Here is a 19,780-nt window from a genome sequence, read left to right as displayed (position 1 = left end):
GTAGTTCGAGTAACGAAGATTTTTGTGAGGTTACGTGATTCATGAAAGGTATAGCTTATTGTTAGTCAGGGTCATTCTTTTGTAGGGATTTTTGAAAGTCAGATTGCGTTGCGGAAAAAATATTGTGTGTCAGTTTAGTGTTGATCAGAATAGGTAAAGAGCGAAATGTCTGAGTACGTTCAGCTCTGCTCAGCTGTTTTAAAATCAAATAATGTAAGAGGTTTATCAGCACAGTAATTCACTGATTTTTCTAAGGGGATGTTTCAAGAGATTTAGACAATGCCTGTAGTAGCACACACTAAAGAACAAGGCAAGTGCTTTCACTAGTTATGTGGATTCTGAGCAGTAATGACACATTTGACCATCCCAGGTTGTGTTCAGCGGCAGTACACACTTCCAGTCTGATATGGAATGACTGCACAACATTTGCTAATATTTCAACGGATATGTCTAACAAGGCTGCAGTAATACGTCATTGCATACCATCGGGTGTAGTTGATATGTTCTTGTAGACAGCTTCTTTCAACTTTCCACCACGGAAAAAAGTCGACAGGCGTCAGATTCAGGGAATGGGCCGGCCGAAGTACAGTTCCTCTGCATCTAATCCAACGATTTAGAAACAATTCGTGAAGACATGCTGTAGTGCAATATAGGGTGGACAGCTATCGTGTTGGTACCACAAGTTCCTCTTAATCTGCAGAGGAATGTCTTCTATCACCTGTGGGAGATGGTCTGTTAGGAGGCTGCAATACTTGTGTGGGTTCAGCACCCTGCCTGTGGAAATCTGGCTGTAAGCTGATGGTTTCACTATGCCACATCACATGTTTACACTCCATTGACGCTGACGTTCCACTGATGATGCCAACGTAGACCGTCAGCACATCAAAGTAACTGCCAGTATAGTTGACGTCTGTTGGATATTTTGCTGCAAACACTATACAAGAATGAACCGCATTCTTCTTACACTCTTCATACACCATGGGGATGTCACATTTTCTATATTGGTAAATCCTGTCGTCCACTCACAACCTACTGCTTGGACTGTCACTCACTAACTGGCTGGCAAGTCGCAATGCACTCAAGGAACACACAAGCAAAATTTAAGCAAGCGTAACGACATCGTACCTAGCAACAACACAGGTTGAATAGTACAAAAAGCGTCCGTGTGAACTTTTTCAAAATACGACATCTCGTAAACGACTCTTATTAGAATACTGCAACAAATAACACTGACATTCTAATTTCCCCTACTTTTGTTTGCTAATGTCAATAGCCATTGTTCCATTTAAAAAGTGTATGTTCGCACAAAAAATACATTTTCTAAGTATTATTACAATCTATTGATTGGCTAACAACATGAACTTCTAGATTACCAATCCATTCTGTGAAAACCGTACATCAGTAAGACTTTCCATTTCCGCGATATTTTCGGTTTAAGATTTAGGTGTCTCACCCTGTATATCATATACGCCCTTTACTTGGTTTTGAATATAACACCGTACACATGGTCACCATCACTTTCTCTACATCCCTCCTGGTGGCGAAGGAAAGCTTTTATCACCCTATTCAACATATTCAATGCGACCCCCTTCACATTTCTACGTATCGTTTATTTGAGTTCAGCTACGGTACGAGGAGATAATAACATTTCACTCTTCAGGTATCCCAAAAAGAGGAAGTCAAGGGCAGTCAAATCGGGCTACCGTCGTGGTTAATCAATGTCTCCCAACCTGGGAACCAATCGACCAGGAAAATGCCGCAAGACAATTCGTGGATTAACAGGCACCATAATCTACAGCCCCGTCTCGTTGGAACCATTACGTCGTCGTCCAAATTTGGGGGAAGGAAGCCATTTAAAATTTGGACATAGTGATCGCTGGTAACCGTTACTGCATGAACATGATTATCCTCAAAAAAATTTGGACTGTGGATGTCAAACATAGCCGCGCAGCACCACACAGTCACATGTTCACAGTGCAGGGATTTATCGTGCGACTGACAAGAATTACCTTGGTTATGTGGCACCCAGTGCCTGTAATTCTGTTAATTTACACCACTGTCTAGATGAAAATCGCCCTTAACCGACATCAGTATGCTCTTTCACATATGATAAAAGTTGTAGGAAGCGCGTCTGCATCATGTTCATTTATTTTCTGTACGACGTGCAATTTTTATGGGCGGAAGTGTAGGTAATCACGGACGATGCGCCGCAGGGAACGATCTGACATTGTTAGCGCCAAGACACGTGTGGCAGCAGAACGGTGAGAATTTCTGATAAATGAGTGACGCATCTCCTCTACTCGCGGCGGCTGTTGTGGCCGAGCGGTTCTAGGCGCTTCAGTCTGGAGTGGCGCGAGCGCTACGGTCGCAGGTTCGAATCCTGCCTCGGGCATGGATGTGTGTGGCGTCCTTAGGTTAGTTAGGTTTAAGTAGTTCTAAGTTCGAGGGGACTGATGACCTCAGATGTTAAGTCCCATAGTCCTCAGAGCCAATCGAACCATTTGAACCTCTACTCGCCCCGCGATCTGTTGTGTCCTTTGCCGCTCTCGGCTTTTCTTCGTAGCACTAGATGCAGAAGTCCTGAAATTGTTGCACCCAGTGTACAATCGTCCGATGATCCAGGACCTCACCATTTCGTTTGAACTAGAAATGGCGGTGAAAGAGTGGCTGAACCGTGATGGGAGACTCATTGTTTTTGAAAGACGCCTCGACGGCACGTGCTCGGTACTCCAAACTCTACAAAGCCGTAATTACAATTGGCTGTCCTTCCTCAATGCAGCGCACGCACTCTTATTTCGGGCAGGAAAAACAGCGACGCCATATTACGTGACTCAAATCCTGCCCACGCTGCTGGACCCTGCATTATCAGTGACGTAAAAGTACAGGGTGTTTCAAAAAGGACTTTACAACTTTAAAAATTCATATAAATTTATTGAAAGAAGATACAGAGCTGGGTTTAATGTTATTTTGTAGGGAAACACATTAAGTTTTTTTTACCTTAAACTAAAGACGTGGCAGTGGCGTCGTAAATTCTTGCTCTAAGTTCAGGTAAAGAAATCGACACAGGACGTACAAACACGATATCCTTGATGAATCCCCATAAAGAAAAATCGAGTGGTGTCAGGTCTGGGGAACGTGAGGGCCATGCAATTGGCGCATCACAGCCAATCCATTGACCAGAAAAGCGGTCACTGAGAAAATCCCAGACGTCAGCCAGGTAGTGGCGTAGTGCACCATCCTGCATGAAGTAAATATTTCGTTATAGGTCATCCTCGCCTGTTGTCGCCGACTTCGATTCTCCAAACCAAAACACACAGTGAAGGCAGCAGTCTTTAATGAAACTGCCGCTAGCGCTCCTTACGGTGCGATTCGGCACTAGCGAACTACGCGAGACAAAACTTGATGTATTTCCCTACAGTCTGACACTACAGTCACCTCTGTAGGTACTATGAATTAATTTATATGAATTTTCAAAGTTGCAAGGCCCTTTTTGAAAGACCTTGTAACTTTGGGAGTACTCCAAGGGAGAGTTAGTGCCTTTTTACAGGTTCCTTTTCGTTTACAACAAAAGTCCGCAGAGTTCGTGCATACTGCATACAATCGGACTATCTCCGCCCTGTCTCAGCAGATTTCCCCGCACGAAAGACATGTCTACATCCATGGGTGAAAGCGCATCCAATGAAATGTTGTCGAACACGCGAGAGTTTCTTTCCGCTTGAAGTTGTGCTCCATAGCGATTGTAAAAGATATTTTGATGTATGACCACAACAAAGCTGCTAAAATGTTTTATTGTTCTTCAGCGTCGGTTTAAGTTCAAGTAGGGCACACGACCTGTAGCACCGATGGACTGCAGAGTCCCTATTCAGCGACATGTTCTCATGTTTTTTTTTTTTTTTTCAAATGTATTATTTCATTTCCATATAAAACTTGTACGTAGTGACTAATAAAAATCGTATTTCACCGATTTAAGTATCAACAGCATCTCTATTTCTGAACCGCTACCTGAGCATTATAATCAATATTAATCGAAAATAAAACTACCCGTCTTAGTTGATTTCTTACTAGCTCCATTCAAAAGGCAAGGAGGACGCACAACTTAACTTATGAATAACAAGTCGCTCCATCATAAAACTGAAATAAAAGTTTTGGATCCCTATGTGCTCTGGGCGAGTATAAACGGAAACTGGTGAAATGAAAATGTTAACTTACTCTTCTTTCCACTACAGTGTGAGAGTACTGTAACAAACATTCCAGAATTTCACCGTCACTTGAATTACCAAAAAACGAAACTGACCCTTACCTGCTGCTGCTTCTGGCACTGGCTTGGGCGAAGTGTCTCCAAATTTGTTATGAAATATTATGGATCACACTACAAAGCAAATTTCATTGTATTGTACAGTGTAATTGAAAAAGGAAGAATAGGTTTCAATTGTTTATTACAGACAAACTACACTGAAGAGCCAAAAAACTAGTACACCTACTTAATATCGTGTAGGGCCCCAGCGAGCACGCAGAAGTGCCGCAACACGACGTGACCTGGACTCGACTAACGGGAACTGACACCATGAATGCTGCAGGGCTGCCCAGAAATCCTTTAGATTAGGAGGGGGCGGAGATCTCTTCTGAACGGCAAGGCATTCCGGATGTGCCCAATAATGTTCATCCCTGGGGAGTTTGGTGACCAGCGGAAGTGTTTAAACTTAGAAGAGTGTCGATCAGTCATCAAGGGCACAGAACTGGGCCTTAGGCTCCGAAAGCCCCTATCGATTATGTTTTATTGAATGGTTCGCACGCTGACACATGTTGATGGCCCAGCATTGAAACAGCAGCAGTTTGCGGAAGGGTTGCACTTCTGTGACGTTGAACGATTCTCTTCAGTCGTCGTTGGTCCCGTTCTTGCAGGATCTTATTCAGGTCGCTGCGATGTCGGAGATGTGATGTTTTACCGGATTCCTGATATTCACGGCAAACTCTAGAAGTGGTCTCACTCCATCACTACCTCTGAGATGTTGTGTCCCTTCTCTCGTGCGCTCTCTATAACCCCACGTTCAAACTCACTTAAATCTTGAGAACCTGCCATTTTAGCAGCGGTAACCAGTGTAACAACTGCGCGAGACATTTGTTGTCGTATATAGGCGTTGCCGACCCCAGCGCCGTATTCTGCCTGTTTACATATCTCTGTATTTGAATACGCATGCCTATACCAGTTTCTTTGGCGCTTCAGTGTATAAAAGATAGGAAGACATTGCGAATGGCTCTGTGTAGAAGAAGATTCAAAGTTTTGACACAGCCGCGCTGATTGTTTGTATCAACATTGCGGCTAGACCACTTTTTATGTGTTGTAATTTGCGCGAAGTCAATCCATTGTTCAAGTGCAACGTGCATTCCGCTATCGATTCAGCAAGAAGCTACCTTTGCACACGCAGATTTATGACTGGTACAAAAAAAGTCTTCGAAGTTGGATGCATATGGAAAGGGGAAGAGCACTGGTCGGCCTCGTACGTTTGATGAAAATGTCGAGCGTACCAGGTCAGAGAGGTAGGATAGACGTCAGATGACTTCAGCCACCTCCTACCATTACTAACCTGTTGCATACGTACAAATCAAACACGTTTTTAAACGGCTGTAGCACGGAAACAATACGTTTCCGGAAATGGGTTCCTATTCAAAATACACTACTGGCCATTAATAGCCGGCCGTGGTGGCCGAGAGGTTCTAGGCGCTTCAGTCTGGAACCGCGTGACCGCTACGGTCGCAGGTTCGAATCCTGCCTCGGGCATGGATGTGTGTGATGTCCTTAGGTTAGTTAGGTTTAAGTAGTTCTAAGTTCTAGGGGACTGATGACCTCGGAAGTTAAGTCCCATAGTGCTCAGAGCCATTTGAACCATTTTTGCCATTAATATTGCTATACCATGAAGATATGCTACAGACGCGAAATTTAACCGACAGGAAGAAGATGTTGTGATATGCAAATGATTAGCTTTTCAGGCTATTCACACAAGGTTGTCGCCGGTGGCGACACCTACAACGTGCTGACATGAGGAAAGTTTCCAACCGATTTCTCATACACAAACAGCAGTTGACCGGCGGTGCCTGGTGAAACGTTGTTGTGATGCCTCGTGTAAGGAGGGTAAATGCGTACCATCACGCTTGCGACTTTGATAAAGGTCGGATTGTAGCCTATCGCGATTGCGGTTTATCGTTTTGCGACAATGCTGCTCGTGTTGGTCGAGATCCAATGACTGTTAGCAGAATATGGAATCGGTGGGTTCTGGAGGGTAATACGGAACGTCGTGCTGGATCCCAACGGCCTCGTATCACTAGCAGTCGAGATGACAGGCATCTTATCCGCATGGCTGTAACGGATCGTGCAGCCACGTCTCGATTCCTGAGTCAACAGATGGGGACGTATGCAAGACAACAACCATCCGCACGAAAAGTTCGACGACGTTTACAGCAGCATGGACTATCAGCTCGGAGACCATGGCTGCAGTTACCCTTGACGCTGCATCACAGACAGGAGCGCCTGCGATGGTGTACTCAATAACGAGTCTGGGTGCACGAATGGCAAAACGTAATTTTTTCGGATGAATCCAGGTTCTGTTTACAGCATCATGATGGTCGCATCCGTGTTTGGCGACATCGCGGTAAACTCACATTGGAAGCGTGTATTCGTCATCGCCATACTGGCGTATAACCCGTCGTGATGGTATGGGGTGCCATTGGTTACACGTCTCGATCACCTCTTGTTCGCATTGACGGCACTTTGAACAGTGGACGTTACATTTCAGATGTGTTACGACCCGTGGCTCTACCCTTCACATACCGTTCGGTAGTCACTGTGCCATCAAGGAATATCGCACCGACTTTTCCGTGACTGGACATTGCACAGCACACAGTCACCCGTTGATGGTGAAGAGACTTCTTGATCGCGAAATGCGGATTCTGTCTCCATAATGCGCCAATTTTGCTTATTGACGAACCCAACCAAATGAAAGTGGGCATCGTCGCTAAATGAAACCATACAGCGCATACTAATTCCCATCATGCCCGTGGCCAACTGTGCAGTTTGAACGTCCTAACACAAACCGTTCAGAAGTTATGAAAATTTTATTTCTTTTAGTTCAATAATTGTCACCCTGTGCAAACTTAGTATGCATGTAAGACAATTCATCCATTTCGGGAATCGAGCATACTGACTATTTTTGCCTGGTATCGACATTGATACTGCCAAGATATCAGTCCCAGGGATTCCAAGACTTTCCTGCTTGTAAGCAGGAGATCTCGGCTTCGAGTCCCGGTCGGGGCACACATTTTCAATTGTCCCGTTGACTTATATCAACGCCTGTATACAGCTAGGGGTACTCATTTCATTGTAATTTCATTCTAACGAGCTACATCTTCAGGCTCACCGGCCATTTTACCGTCTTCTTCTGTGCAGATGCACAAACAGTACCCGAACTCTAATGGGAATCGGCAAAAAGCCGCGAGTAATGAATATAATGGGCAGGGGCGCTATGAATATAGTGCGGGGCAATAAGCTGCGAATGTGGGTCCCACGGGAGGCGCGTGAGTGGGACACTGTGGCCATGCCTCGAGTTTCGACTTCTGCCCACTTTGCCCCCCGAGCCCCCACCGTTCCACTATCCCGAATTTGAAAAAAAAAGTGATCAGCTATAAAAAAATAAAAAATGAGAAAAAGATGGATAGAGCGTCTGCCATGTAAGCAGGAGATCACGGGTTCGAGCCCCGGTCGTGGCATGCATAAGTTGACATATATCAACGCCTGTATGCAGCTAGGGGTATTCATTTCATTGTACTTTCGAGAATGTTTTTATTTCAAGTTTGAAGTCGGATAACAAATGAAAAATGAATTTTTTTATGTGTGATAAAATTACAAAGTAACAGTTTCGGATTTTAACCTTTATTTTTGCAGTAAAATCTTTATTCTTGCGAAACTTCATGCTTCTAGGTCAACGGAAAGTACCCAATAGGTTTCGAAGAGTGAGATTTTTAGTCTCAAAATATGTGACATAAATGGCCGTATCGTTTGACTGAATTGACTTAGAAGCTTAAAATTCTTACGCCGCTAAGGGACCATGGACCTTAATATGTGACATAAATTTGTAACTGATACTTCCACTCGTTCATGAGAAAAACGGTTCTTAATAATTGGAAGACAGACACAGAAAATAAAGCGATCCAGAAGGGTTCCGTTTTTGAAGATTGGGGCTTTGAATCCCAAAAAAGAGTCGCACGGTGTTTTAATCTGAGACAAGTAGAGTTATGGTCTTCGTCTTAGCTACAAAATCACTGATTTACACCTTTAGAAAGCTACATTTTATTGTTTACTTTAATGTATGCTTTGGTGTATGAGCTCTGAATTACGATATACAAGTTTCTGGACTACCGTCTTTGTCATACTATAATGTCTTGACTGTGAGTTAGTGATATTGTTTGATGTTATAAAGTGCTTGTATGAAAATTCGTTAATACTTGGTGTGTTCGTTTTTGCAGTGCGTGTCTTCTTCCTTAGAGCATGCGAAACAGGTTCCAGGTTGTACATGCTTTCAGTTAAACTAATCTGAGATGTATGAATTTATCGTCTATGTGTTGCCCACAGAACCACTAATTTACACGTTTAGAAATGTACATTTTATTGTTTACTGTGGTAGATGAACTGTCAATTGCGTCGTGCAAGTTTCTGCAATGTCGTGTTCGTTACAGTGTAATGTCTTCACTGTCAAGTGATAATAGACAGGGTGTTCAAAAATCAAATGCTCAAATGGGGAGGTACGATGACGGAGGAAACAGCAAACACATTTCGTTAAGTAAACAACAGTCGGAAATGCATACTGAGTACGGAGTATCCAATACGTCACTGGCTTTGATTAAGAATAAAATAAGGTTACAGTATTAAACTTGTCTGTGAGACACCAACCATAGAAGGATATTATGGGTACAAAACATCCAAACTGTTGCAGCAAAGTTTTGCTTTTGCCCGGTTTTGACACCAAGTATAGTGTCTCGCACTAAGCGCTACGGGCTGTTTGCTGGCTCAATAAGAGTCGTCATGACTTCACAACACTACGTGCCTTAAATCAGTTTTGGTGTAACAATATTTGAGGAAATTATTTTTTCTTTTGTTTTCTTCAGCACGGGCGTATTTTTGCTTGCTTAGTGCTCAGTTAATATATATTGCCGACACCTGGTTGCTTAACGAAATACATTTAATTTGGCTCTGCCGTAATATCTGTCAGTCTGGGTACTGAACTTTTGAACATCCTGGAGTTTGCTAATGTACATTGTTTGTATGAAAATTCGTTAATGCTTGGTTTGTTCGCTTTTCCAGTGCCTGTCATCTCGTTTGGAGCATACAGAATAGTTTCCCGATTCTACATGCTTTCATTGTAGCACGTGAAATGTACTTCAGTCGGCGGATTTGCTCAAGAATCTCACAGGGCATACTACTGTCTTTGCCTGTACTACATCATAATATTCAGCGGAGAACTTAGCGTCTAACAGTGGTAAATATACGAGATAAACGAAGGTATTTTTATCACAAGTACTTCTTCACCACAATGTCTCCTCTCTTTCTTCGTCTGTGAAGACGTGTTGCATAAAATTTTGTATTAAGTTAACTTGGGGACTATAAAGTTGAATGAGGTAACAACCGTTAACTTGCTTTGGTTTTCTGTCCTAGACCTTCTCTTTATTCGTTAATAACTTAAAATAAATATTTTTAAAGAGCTTATGTCTTTCTTAAAGGTGAGCTTTTGCGTCTGATACGGAAGACACGACACAGCACTGTGTAGATATGCGATGCCCGTTTTGTGTTCGCCAGAAAGGAATTCTTAGAGCGTCACGGAGGACAAAATCTACTGTACAGTAGACGCAATGTTGTGTCCTCAGTACCACATGCACTCAGAAGAATTTCCAAATGGACCACAGATAGTGATAACAATGGGCAGAGGTTCTGCTTTGATAGTGAACAGATGTTGTGCTCTTTGCTCTATCTTTCTAACAGAGAGCACGAAGGAAAAATTAGATGTCTGGTTTATACAGAAGGATACCACACTGTAAACGAAGATAATTTTCTCTTGAATAACGCCATCGCCTGAACTCACGGGGCTCATCTTTAACAATCAATTCTTTGCATGCAGTGGCCAGCTACATCTTTCATCCTAAATCCCATAAAACAAGTTGCTATTCGTAGTCCTCTTGTCCTGGCTTTTGCGGCGCTGAAAGCAAATTTAGAAAGCGAACGGTATTCACTTCTCGTAGATTTCATACGCACCATTACTGAGAACATCACGCATTCCCGCGTGTAATTACGCTTGGACTAATTGCATTCTGTACTTTTGTGTTACTTGTGCTGTACCAAACTGCCACAAACATTTTGTTTATTTCAAGTATGTTCTTCAAATTGGTTCAAATGGCTCTGAGCACTATGGGACTTAACATCTGTGGTCATCAGTCCGCTAGAACTTAGAACTACTTAAACCTAACTAACCTAAGGACATCACACACATCCATGCCCGAGGCAGGATTCGAATCTGCGACCGTAGCAGTCGCGCGGTTCCGGACTGAGCGCCTAGAACCGCTAGACCACCGCGGCCGGCGTCAAGTACGTTTTAAACCAGGGCTTCCCAACATGTGGTCCGCGGAGCCCTCAGGGGTCCGTCGGATCTTTCTAGGGGGTCCGTGGCCACCTTTCACCAAATCGTGTAAAATAATGAGTAAAATTATTGAATAAAAGTGTGAAAATCAAATTAATCACTGTTTTCGCGTGAAAAACATGTGTACTTTTTTTTTACTTTAGGTCGTATTCCCAAGCAGCCTTTGCGGTTCCTAAGTGAGAACGCATACACAGTTTAGTGCCGGTGAATCCGGCTTCTCTGATCGACTGTTTCGCAACAATACGGGGGTCGTTTGTGCGCCGGCTCACGGCGCTAGATGCGCTGAAACCATTTACGCCTGAGCGGAGCGAGCTTTGTCGACCAGTCACAGCGCTCGCTGGCACGTGTGCGGCCCCTGGCATCATTAAATGTTAAACTTGCTTTGTCAGTGCACTACCTATTCATAAGTCGATTTTTGACCTTCAAGTTGTTTTCATTCATCTCTAAACCAAAGACTATTGATACTTCGAGGGAGGGGGGTGGGGATGGGGGGTCATTGCGAACATGGCACTTGCATTAAGAAGCTTTCAGTTCCCATGGCTTTCGCTCTGAAATTTTAAGTTACTGTGCTCTTGACTGACTAGGGGTCCGCCATGGATTTTCGACTGAAGAAGGGGTCCGCCAGCTGAAAAGGTTGGGAAGCCCTGCTCTAAACTGTTGCATTTTCCAGGCATAAAGAGTATTCTATGAGGTTTTGGGATTGCAGCAAGACGCCGATGACTTCTTGCCACGATATTTCGGCTGACAGCCGTTCAGCCATCTTCAGGCGAATGTTTAGCACTGGAGATTGCTAATTCACGGTGCTAACTTTATATCAAAAATTGGATACGCATGCACAAAGGCAGCCGCTACATGAGCGATCTCTGTCGACATTCGCGCTCTCTTCGAATATTGTTCCATCTACGGCGCGCAAACGCATGCATAATGGTCGTACCACAGGCGCGCTTTCTGCCGGAATGCAGGCTCGCCGAGTTAATGTCAGAAGTAATAGTGACTAGTCCTAAAACATTTCCTTTCTGTAGATATTAATGAAATTGCCGGGTTCCAGGTTTTATCCAGTCGAAAGCCGATATCACGACTAGTAAGATCTTCCGCCAAACGTATTTTCATCGATTCTTTAATAACTGAATTCCAGAAGGATCTCGTCGAGGCCAAGATTTCCGTAGCGTTATAATCCATCGAACTTACTGGGCTGCGAAAGGCGAGTGTGGCTGAGGTCTACAGAAAATCGTGCGAGTGTGTCAATGCCTACATTGGTCAGACAACGTGCAATTGCGTGAACGGTGCTATTCGCAGACAATGAGTCAACCATAAACTAGCATTGTCCTGTCACAGGACGTTCCATGGATTATTTCTGCCACAGAAATCTTGACTTCGACGAGATCGTTTCGGGATTCAGTTATCAAAGAATACCTTATTAATCATGATAGCGGCCTTCAACTGGATCAGGCCTGGGAAGCGCTAGATTTCCTTAATATCTACAGAAAGGAAACATTTTGCGGTTAGCGACAGTTAATTTTGGGTATGAATTTTGACCCCCCAAGACCGCATTCCGACGGAGAGCCCGGATGTGCACTTCGTATGCGCCCGCGGGTCATAGGTGGAGCAGTATGCGGAGAGGGCGCGAAACTTGACGGGGTAGCTCATGTAGTGACTGCCTTTGCACATGGACCTCCGCACCATTTTAGTTTAGTTTCATTTTATTTTTTATTTTTTAATTTTTTTATTCTTTTTGAATAAAGCTAGCGACGTGAACAAGCAATCTCCAGTGCTAAGGACTCACCTGAAGATGGCTGAATGGTTGTCAACCGCAATATCGTGGCAAGGAATCGACATCATCCAGCTGCAATACCGAAACTCCAGGAATATTTTAAATTTCTTGTTCATCGTATGGGACATGTTGGGGCAGGTTCCGCAACTGTAATACACTACTGGCCATTAAAATTTGCTACACCAGGAAGAAATGCAAATGATAAACGGGTATTCATTGGACAAATGAAACTGACATGTGATTACATTTTCACGCAATTTGGGTGCATAGATCCTGAGAAACCAGTACCCAGAACAACCACCTCTGGCCGTAATAACGGCCTTGATACGCCTGGGCATTGAGTCAAACAGAGCTTGGATGGCGTGTACACATACAGCTGCCCATGCAGCTTCAACACGTTACCACAGTTCATCAAGAGTAGTGACTGGCGTATTGTGACGAGCCAGTTGCTAGGCCACCATTGACCAGACGTTTTCAATTGGTGAGAATGCGCTGGCCAGGGCAGCAGTCGAACATTTTCTGTATCCAGAAAGGCCCATACAGGACCTGCAACATGCGGTCGTGCATTATCCTGCTGAAATGTAGGGTTTCGCAGGGATCTAATGAAGGGTAGAGCCACGGGTCGTAACACATTTGAAATGTAACGTCCACTGTTCAAAGTGCCGTCAATGCGAACAAGAGGTGACCGAGACGTGTAACCAATGGCACCCCATACCGTCACGCCGGGTGATACGCCAGTACGGCGATGTCGCCAAACACGGATGCCACCATCATGATGCTGTAAACAGAACCTGGATTCATCCGAAAAAATGTTTTGCCATTCGTGCACCCAGGTTCGTCGTTGAGTACACTATCGCAGGCGCTCCTGTCTGATGCAGCGTCAAGGGTAACTGCAGCCATGGTCTCCGAGCTGATAGTCCATGCTGCTGCAAACGTCGTCGAACTGTTCGTGCATATGGTTGTTGTCTTGCAAACGTCGCTATTGACTCAAGGATCGAGACGTGGCTGCACGATCCGTTACAGCCATGTGGAAAAGATGCCTGTCATCTCGACTGCTAGTGATCCGAGGCCGTTGGGATCTAGCACGGCGTTCCGTATTACCCTCCTGAACCCACCGATTCCATATTCTGCAAACAGTCGTTGGGTCTCGACCAACGCGAGCAGCAATGTCGCGTTACGATAAACCGCAATCGCGATAGGCTACAATCCGACCTTTATCAAAGTCGGAAACGTGATGGTACGCATTTCTCCTCCTTACAGAGGCATCACAACAACGTTTCACCAGGCAACGCCGGTCAACTGCTGTTTGTGTATGAGAAATCTGTTGGCAACTTTCCTCATGTCAGCACGTTGTTGGTCTCGGCACCGGCGCCAACCTTGTGTGAATGCTCTGTAAGGCTAATCATTTGCATATCGCAACATCTTCTTCCTGTCGGTTAAATTTCGCTTCTGTAGCACATCTTCGTGTTGTAGCAATTTTAATGGCCAGTAGTGTATTTATTTTGAATAAAATGCCGCCCCTACTTGAGTCGTTTTGTGTTATCTCAGGACGCCTGAAATACACAATTGCATAATTGCCTTGGGGCCAACTGGTGCTGGCATTTTCTTCAAAATATGTTCTAAATATTGACTAAAATTATTTTTCCGGAACCTAAATTCATGAGATACGTGTTTTGTGTTCCGTACTCAGCACACTGTTTACCGTCACACGTCGAATGTAACTTTCTGCGTTGTCTTAATTCTGGTCATTTGATTTTGATATACGGAGGCTGGTATAAAAGTTTTTCATTTGCAAGTTACATTAGACATTTGACTTTGGTGATTTAATTTGTAGCTAATCTTCGTTTGTTTATATTGTAGATCAAAAGCAAACTGGTTCTTTTCATTTATTTATTTATTTAGTTATTGTATGAAAGACAAATCGTGTGATTCAAGTTTCCCAGAGAACAATTTCAATACTTCAGTTAACCACTCAAAATTGGTCAAATAAATATACAGGAGATCCCAAACCTTCAGGATCAGAATATAGAGACAGTAGGGAACCCAAAATATAATACTTTGAGACCAGAAATTATGAATATATCGCGCGGCACGAAGCCTTGAATGAGCTTTTCGCAATAGGCAAAGTGTCTGCAAGCTACTCGAGCTTCATAACAAACGACAGCCTGCCGCAACAATGATGATGGCGCTGTCTTGACAATCAGCTCACAATCGCCTGCGACGCATCCGTGTTAGCCTTTAGCACTGTTTTCTGTTCGTAGCTGGTTGGCGACGGTGGGACATTACTCGTTACAGGACCATGTGGACAGTTATTCGATGTGTGGAGCAGCAGCCTCAGTGCCCATAGAGACAAACGAATGTGTGAAGAAACGTTTCTGAACAGGTGTTGCCCGAACTGGAAGAAATCTTTCACCGTGGATAGAAACTTATGCGGGCCGCGCAGGATTAGACGGCGGTCTGAGGCGCTGCAGTCATGGACTGTGCGGCTGGTCCCGGCGGAGGTTCGAGTCCTCCCTCGGGCATGGGTGTGTGTGTTTGTCCTTAGGATAATTTAGGTTAAGTAGTGTGTAAGCTTAGGGACTGATGACCTTAGCAGTTGGGTCCCATACGATTTCACACACACAGAAACTTACGCGAAACTGTGAAATTCAAGCCACAGGTTCCCGACAAAGAATTGTTCGCCTAGTAGAATTTAGTAACACGATGTTAGACCCTCTTGGAGAATATTCATTAATGATGATGATGATGATGATGATGATGATGAAGTCCCATACTCCGTGACAGAGCGTAGGGGAACGATGCGGGAGACCCGCACCGTCGTACTAGGCAAGGTCCTAGTGGAGGTGGTTTGCCATTGCCTTCCTCCGACCGTAATGGGAATGAATGATGATGATGAAGACGACACAACACTCAGTCATCACGAGGCAGGGAAAATCCCTGACCCCGCCGGGAATCGAACCCGGGACCCCGTGCTCGGGAAGCGAGAAGGCTACCGCGAGACCACGAGCAGCGGACGAGTCATAAATATGCATCCATAACTTGCACGTAAAATGCACTAGTCCAGTCAACGAAGGAAAATTCGGGGAAAAATCGTGTAGCCACAAATATTTGTACAATGGTAGGAGGGAGTGTCATGAACAACCTACTAAAAATCCTCTCTGGTGGGGTGTAAATGTGCGGATGTGGAGGGTCACTTTTCTATGACTTCCTCGAAGAATTCGAAAACCGCAGCTTCTAGTGAAGATGTTTCCCAGTAATAAATTACATCAAATTTCCTACAAAAAAATTTCTACACTTTTTTTTCTAGGACTAATAACTTCCGCGTTGTAGGCGACTGAAAAACCGCAGATTATTTAAAAACAGATTTTAACGGAATAAAATTAGTGCTTATTGTTAAATAAAGTGGGTTAAGAACAATTATTAAATGTGTATACCACATCGAAGTGTAGTAGAGCTGTGTTAAGGAACAAATTGTGTTCTGGGAGCGTAACAGAGCGGAGAGATGTGAGGGTGAAACGCGACGGAAGGTAGATTGCCAGATTATTGCCATGAATTGCCATTTTCATAGGACTGCGCGCCTTATGAATCATTGGTGACGCAGTGAGCAGAAATGCCAGGGGGGTGGGAGTGTTTATTTTCTATACGCTACCTGGAATACGGATACGAGCTATTAAATATACGTAAATCTCTGAGCACATTGATTCTTAGTCAAATTGATACTTAGTCATCCCGTATAGCAGCGGCAAAGACAATTTCTCCCACCATGAGCGCTGCTTGCTTTTTGGTTTTCTGTAAACCAGCACCTCCTGTCCAATTCTCTTATGTTAACAGACAAAATAACTTCATTAAGCTCATATTTATATGTGGAGTTGTTAAGTGAGTACTTATTTGCAGTTGTTAAGTGAGCTTTTATGTAAAATACGTTTTTATAAACAATGGCTGTGAAGAATAATTTGGAAGCGTGATATGTCAGTGACCTGTTGGTGGGAAATAGGATTGGTTTTGGTAAATGTGACACCTTGCTGCTGTCTATTGTGTATCTTGCATCGTACACTATGTGATCAAAAGTATCCGGACACCTGGCTGAAAATGACTCACAAGTTCGTGCGCCCTCCATCGGTAATGCTGGAATTCAGTACGGTGTTGGCCCACCCTTAGCGTTGATGACAGCTTCCACTCTCGCAGGCATACAGTCAGGTGCTGGAAGGTTTCTTGGGGAACGGCAACCCATTCTTCACGGAGTGCGCACCGAGGAGTGGTATCGATGTCGGTCGGTGAGGCCTGGCACGAAGTCGGTGTTCCAAAACATCCCAAAGGTGTTCTATAGGATTCAGGTCAGGACTCTGTGCGGGCCAGTCCACTACAGGGATGTTATTGTCGTGTAACCATTCCGCCGCAGGCCGTGCATTATGGACAGGTGCTCGATCATGTTGAAAGATGCAATCGCCATCCCCGAATTGCTTTTCAACAGTGGGAAGCAAGAAGGTGCTTATAACATCAATGTAGGCCTGTGCTGTGATAGTGCCACGCAATACAACAAGGGGTGCAAACCCCTCCATGAAAAACACAACCACAACATAACACCACCGCCTCCGAATTTCACTGTTGGCACTACATACGCTGGCAGATGACGTTCAGCGGGCATTCGCCATACCCACTCCCTGCCATCGGATCGCCACATTGTGTACCGTGATTCGTCACTCCACACAACGTTTTTCCACTGTTCAATGTTTACGCCCCTTATACCAAGCGAGGCGTCGTTTGCCATTTCCGGCGTGATGTGTGGCTTATGAGCGGCCGCTCGACCATGAAATCGAAGTTTTCTCACTTCCCGCCTAACTGTCATAGAACATGCAGTGGATCCAGATGCAGTTTGGAATTCCTGTGTGTTTGTCTGGATAGATGTCTGACTATTACACATTACGACCCTCTTCACTGTCGGCGTCTCTATCAGTCAACAGACGAGGTCGGCCTCTACGCTTTTGTGCTTCACTATCACATCGGAAACAGTGGACCTAGGAATGTTTAGGAGTGCGGAAATCTCGCGTACAGACGTATGACACAAGTGCCACCCAATCACCTGACCACATGTGTTCTGCTGACCATCCCATTCTGCTCTCTCACGATGTTTAATGACTACTGAGTTCGCTGGTATGGAGTACCTGGCAGTAGGTGGCAGTACAATGCACCTAATATGAAAAACGTATGTTTTTGGGGGTGTCCGGATACTTTTGATCACATAGTGTAGGTGAGGATATGTGTGATGGAATGGGACTGACTGATCATGTTAAAGTCTAGAGCAGTAATCTGCTGTAATGAAGCGCCTGGCTGTTCCATAACACCTCAGTGACCTATTTCTGCTGCAGAGGGAAGCACTTTAAGCCTTTGGGCCTTTTCAGACATTGGAAGAGCTGAGGCTGGGGTTATGTGTTCGATACTCCCCAAACTGTGAAAACTATTCCAGCCATTGACAGTGGAGACAATGAAATTGACGTTGTCGAATACATAGTATCAGCATGTTGGAAGACAGTTAAGGGTTCAGTCATAGAACGTTTTTACATATTAGCTCTCTTAACAATTGAAAATATGTACACATTTAATAAACTGAAAATAACCCCATTGCATAAACAAGAGCCGGCCGGTGTGGCCGAGCGGTTCTAGGTGCTTCAGTCTGGAACCGCGCGACCGCTACGGTCGCAGGTTCGAATCCTGCCTCGGGCATGGATGTGTGTGATGTCCTTAGGTTAGTTAGGTTTAAGTAGTTCTACGTTCTAGGGGACTGATGACCTCAGCTGTTAAGTCCCATAGTGCTCAGAGCCATAAACAAGAGCTCAGTGGAATTACTTTGTCTGCTCACGTAAGAGAACTGACAGGAAATGCTGGGGATGTATACTGTCAGACTGTCTCTAAGCTGGAAAGGGAGTATTGTTCGTGGTGGGTGTAAGCTGACTTTCCCAGGAGTACTCTATAGCTGCATTACAGGATGACTAAGAATCAATTTCGCTCTACCGGTGTAGAACAGTGTGCAAAAACTTACGTTGATTCTGTACATATGTTTCCTGCCTTAGTATTTTTAGTAACTCGACTGTACTGCAGACAGTGTTAACGCACTTTGTTCAAAATACTCCCACGCCAGGCATGTGTGCATACTGCATCGAGGCGGTCTGCTAAGGGTCTGTGTAACTTTGTGAAGCAACCTTTAGTTGCTTCTTGTTATCTAGTGGGGTAGGTAGTGGTGAACCATCTGCTCACTTTTCAGTTTGCAGTTCTATGAAGGATAGAATCCGTGACCACAGTGCTTCCCTTGCAATTCCCACACACGTACACACAGGCACAAACTTCGTTCTTCCAACCACAACCCAGTATTTCACCACACTAAAATATGAAGCTGCAGATCAGTATGTACCACAGAGCCACCATCTCTGACACCTATTCTGTCATCTTTGTCCTTTTAGTGTGCTCTCTGTACTCCACTTGGCGCTAAAATCGGGAAAGTTCGATGTCTAATCACTGCTCCGCCATTTTGTTCTCGTAGTTTGTTCTACATAAACAAAAGCAGCCAGATTGCTCTGCTAGTTCGTTCTCTGACTCTCGAACATGTTACTGTGGTAGTTTGATCTCCGCCCCGTCGTCCACCAGTTTTGTTCTCACAGTTCGTTCTGTGAGCCCAATGAATTTAGACTGTATATACTGGCGAAGGGTTGAAGCTTCCTGGCAGATTAAAATTGTATGCCGGACCGAGACTCGAACTCGGGCCTTTGCCTTTCGCGGACAAGTGTTCTACCAACTTTATGAATTACCTCGGCGAAAAAAAACTATTTACAAACAAATAATGAACACTCAATCAGAAAGTTTCGTACCTGTGAAACACAACTAGCTCTTTATTCACAGGAAGTAATGAGTGCTATCGACAGACGATGTCCCATTGATTCCTTATTTTTAGATTTCCTGATAGCTTTTGACAACTTTTCTCTCAAGCGATTCCTGATCGAACTGCGTGCCTATGCATTATCGTGTCAGTAAATGGAAATGCCGTGTGGCTAGGGCCTCCCGTCGGGTAGACCGTTCGCCTGGTGGGAGTCTTTCGATTTGACACCACTTCGGCGACTTGAATGTTCAAATGTGTGTGAAATCTTATGGGACTTAACTGCTAAGGTCATCAGTCCCTAAGCTTACACACTACTTAACCTAAATTATCCTAAGGATAAACAAACACACCCACGCCCGACGGAGAACTCGAACCTCCGCCGGGACCAAACCAACTGAGCTACCCAAGCATGACTCACGAACCCTCCTCACGGGCAAAGGTCGCGAGTTCGAGTCTCGGTCC

The 19,780-nt window shown here is 44.5% G+C and overlaps 1 protein-coding gene across 3 annotated transcripts in view; it reads left to right on the top strand.

Annotated features, from left to right (window-relative positions):
* Window positions 1-19,780, top strand: part of LOC126234644 (uncharacterized) — a 74,400-nt gene that overhangs the window by 39,847 nt on the left and 14,773 nt on the right. The window contains exon 3 of one of the 3 annotated variants that reach the window (XR_007544757.1): window positions 9,353-9,527. The exons of the other annotated variants lie outside the window; for them this stretch is intronic. The gene's annotated coding sequence lies outside the window, so the exon portion shown is untranslated. The remainder of the gene's footprint in view (window positions 1-9,352; window positions 9,528-19,780) is intronic. 3 annotated transcript variants of the gene reach the window in all.

This window comes from Schistocerca nitens, chromosome 2, assembly GCF_023898315.1.
Source record: "Schistocerca nitens isolate TAMUIC-IGC-003100 chromosome 2, iqSchNite1.1, whole genome shotgun sequence".
In the NCBI taxonomy this organism is placed as follows: domain Eukaryota; kingdom Metazoa; phylum Arthropoda; class Insecta; order Orthoptera; family Acrididae; genus Schistocerca; species Schistocerca nitens.
This window is presented reverse-complemented; position numbering and strand designations above follow the sequence as displayed.